The sequence below is a fragment of the Lemur catta genome, chromosome 13 (assembly GCF_020740605.2).
Source record: "Lemur catta isolate mLemCat1 chromosome 13, mLemCat1.pri, whole genome shotgun sequence".
NCBI lineage: Eukaryota > Metazoa > Chordata > Mammalia > Primates > Lemuridae > Lemur > Lemur catta.
In genome coordinates this window covers 20,425,776-20,429,520 of record NC_059140.1, presented here as the reverse complement: position 1 = coordinate 20,429,520, position 3,745 = coordinate 20,425,776, and the positions used below count along the sequence as shown (strand labels likewise).

General features: G+C 40.0%; 1 pseudogene; it reads left to right on the top strand.

Moving 5' to 3' along the window:
• The first annotated feature begins 1,912 nt into the window (after window positions 1-1,912).
• Window positions 1,913-3,024, top strand: LOC123649062 (annotated as a pseudogene).
• Window positions 3,025-3,745: the final 721 nt, after the last annotated feature.

Sequence of the window (3,745 nt, the reverse complement as noted above, 5' to 3'; positions counted from 1 at the left end):
AAATATTGTTTTGATCCTTTAAGAACTCAGAAGAGCAATTCCAGGAAAAGAACACACTAAAAAAATTTTTACATGTTGTCTTTTCTGATTAGAAAAAAGGAAGATCATCCTAAGCATAGTACCTGGTTTCAGAGGAGGGATGAAGTCCAGGGAAGAAACTTTTGAGTGATGTGTGCTCACTAAGAAAGCCCCAGGACAGAAAACCCAGGGAGCATGAGGCTCAAAGAGACATTTGGATCACATACGTGATGTATATACTGAATCGCGTGATTCTAATGTCAGCTACTCATTGTAAAGAGCATTCTTAAGGGGATAGAAGACTGTTCCCAGGTTCTCTTTCTAAAGACCTATTGGAGGGCTCCAGTATTGTTGAAAGTATTGTTAGCATGACAGTGCTGACCTGTCACAATGTATCATAAACCATGACTTCCTTCCAGTCTTTGCACCACGTGAGAACACAGTGAGTCCTTTTTCCTCTTCTATTTGTGCCTCTCCTCCCTCTTATACCTGTTATATCTTTCCCTGACAATGAAAGTATGGTTAATTATGCAAGTTAGTCAAAGTATTTTTTTCCTATTAAGGCTGACATTTTTTAAAGAAATTAGAATTTTAAAAAACTCAGTAATGCATTATTAAGGATAGATTTTTTCACTTGTAATCATACTTTAATGATACTGTATAAGACATGCATGCAAAGATTACCTGTTAGCTGATATTATTACAAATCTCTAAGTTCCCAGAGAAAGTACCTGGAGCAAAGGTCGACTAAAGACGGCTTTTTATTAATATTTACAACCACTGCAATAATCACACTGACATTCACTGAGTGTTTCCTGTGTCCAGGCACAGTTTTAAATGCTTTCCATGTCTTGACTCATAATTCTCAAACCACTCTACGAAGTAGGTGCTATTAATATCTTCATTTGTAAAAACTGAGAGAAGAAAGTTTAAATAACTTCTCAGGGTCACAGAGATGCCCCTGGTGCTGTATATAAGAGAAGACCCAATCTCTCTGCAAAGACCTTTTTTCCCCCCTCATTCACTAAGTACTTATCAGGTGTCCACCATATGTCAATCAGACACAGTACCTGGTTTTGGGGGGCAGTAAAAAATAAAACAGACGTGAACTCTGCCCTCAAAGAGCTCTTAGTCTACTATCACAGTGCCTCCCAGTACTTTCACATCTGGTCACCCAGAAAATATAATATTTGTACTGGAGTAAAGAGAAGAGACTCTGTGATCCACTGCTACCCTACACTGTGCCAAGTGTCCCTGAGGCTAAGGGAACTGAATGATCTACATGTGCACTGCCCATGGTATATACCATTCCCATAAGGATAACTCTGGAGTTGAGAATGCAGATAAATATATTAATATATACTATTCACATTACGCTGCATAGTAATATTTGCAGGGACATAAGTCCCGTGCTAGGGACATCACCAGGGATTATAGAGCAACTTAAAAGGAAAGCCTAATTTAGTCTAGGATAGGTCAGGAATGATTCCCAAGGAAATAACATCTAACTTAAAAACCAATGGATGAGTTCGCCAAGTGAATAAAGAAGAAAGAAAAGAGCGCTCCAAGAAAACTAGAAAAAAAGGAGAACAATAAGATTAATTTTGAGGGGTGTGTGCTGTGGCTTGCACCCCCTTGTCTGGGTGGCAGGAAGGGACCAGGGACCCTGCAGCTGGGTCCCACGTGTTGCCTCTTCAGACTGAGGTGGGCTGGTGCAGAAGGCGCTGCAGTTTACACTCAGCTACTTGGACAACCCAACTCCACGGTTAGGAATGGTTTATTCCAAACTCAGGAAGGTATAAAATGTAAAACCTGTTGGATGCCAGCTGTGTGCATACTCAAAGAGCCAAAAGGGTGAAGTCAAACATGCACAAAACCATAATGTGACTCTAGCATGCTGATCCTGTTGCCAAGGAAGGGCTTTCACTTAGTTTGTAACCTCAAGATTCCCACAGCTGGCTTTAAAAACATAGTAAAATGTGGGCTCATTTCACAGTCAATTTCCAATAATATTTACCAAAATCTAGCTGTAGAATGCTGGATCCATGACCATATGAATCTGGAAGGCAAATCAGTTATTTTCCTTTGGAGAAATTCTGCCTCTGTTGTAATTGGTAGACCTCAGAATCCTTGGCAGGAATGTAACCTGAATCTGATGAAACAACAGTATAGAACTGGCTGGGAAAAGTGAGGAGGAACAGTCTAACCATGATGTGGATAGTATCAAGTTGACTTCCTTTCCAACCCAAAACAAGTCTGATAGGATGGAAAACCTGGAATTAGTTGTGAGAGCTCTGAGGGCTGTCCAACCCAAGTGGGATGTGGAGGCTACCAAAAGATGTGGCCTTTTACTGGATGGACAGTTGAAAATCTCAGGAACAGCTTCTAAGATCGGCCAGAGTAATGCTCATTGCTTTATTGCACTTTATTACCTAGTACTGATGGGACCTTCTCATCCTCTTTGCTGAGGAGGCCTTACCGAGGGATTAGGGGCAGTATGACTGCCAGAACACCTTTCTTAGTACAAAGTCTTTCGTAAAAGGATCCCACTCTGACCTGAGAAGTACCGATGAATGCTATTGCTGCAGGGTATGCTGCTATCACCAAACTGATAATCACATTAACCTAACAAACCCAACAGAGGAGACACTGTTTCCTGGAATAAACAACAGCAAAGCCAAAGAACAACAAACTTGGAAGTAGATATACGGTAAAACTCCAAAGTTTCATATAAACACTTCCTTTTAATGTATTATAAGTCACACTTGGAAATTAAAGTATTCATAGACATAAAGAATGGAAAATTGAAATCTATAATATTGAAGCACTCTATCATTGGTTGCCACTGAAATGTATAATGAATTAAATTCAAGTTTTATTGGCAGTAAGTTTTGCCCAATTGAAACTACTGCGCTAACAAATATTTCACTTAGAATGTATCCACAAGACCATGCATTGCAGATTAAATGGAATATGCCCTGTGAAAAAATTAAGGGAGTCATGTGAGTCCATGTAAATTTCTTAATACTGACAGTTCCAATAAGAAAATTAAACATTTTAAATTTAAAAATCAAAAAAGATTCACTGCAAGGGACTGGAATACATGTGATGAGGATGGCTGGATTATGGATATGTGTGCTTGTGTGCCTGAATGCGGAGTGTAGGGGCGAGCTCAGTCGGGAACCACGTGCCTATTTCTGTGAAAACACAACGTTACGCTAAGGACATTCATGTTTCAAGACTAGAGGCCACAGGTAGGCTTAGTTTCTTACATCAAAGATATCATAACCAAGTACGAGTTTTGTTTTGTTTTTGCAAAGGGTTAGCTTTCTTTTTTTAATGTGGGCATGGGAGCAATTTACATAGGAAATGCACACAATGCTAACAATGCTAACGTGGGGCAGGAACAACATGTGCCCTTTCCTTTGCCAGCTTTGCTCTGCTTTCAAAAATGGCAACCTCTAGCTAGGACTAATGGATTTTTAAAATTCTTCTAATGCCCACATATGGAACCAAAATAAATAGATATTACACTTAACAAGGAAACTGCATTCACCATCCAGTTAGTGACCAAGTGGAGAAAAGCTTTTCAACTCACGGTCTGGTGCTTGTTTGTTTTTCCAAACGTCCCCTCTGCTTTCTCTTAGCTCTCCCCAGAGAGTGAACTGTGTGTTATCCTCACTGGCAGAGAGTTGCCAAGTTGACTCAAGTGCAGTTGAGTCCCAGG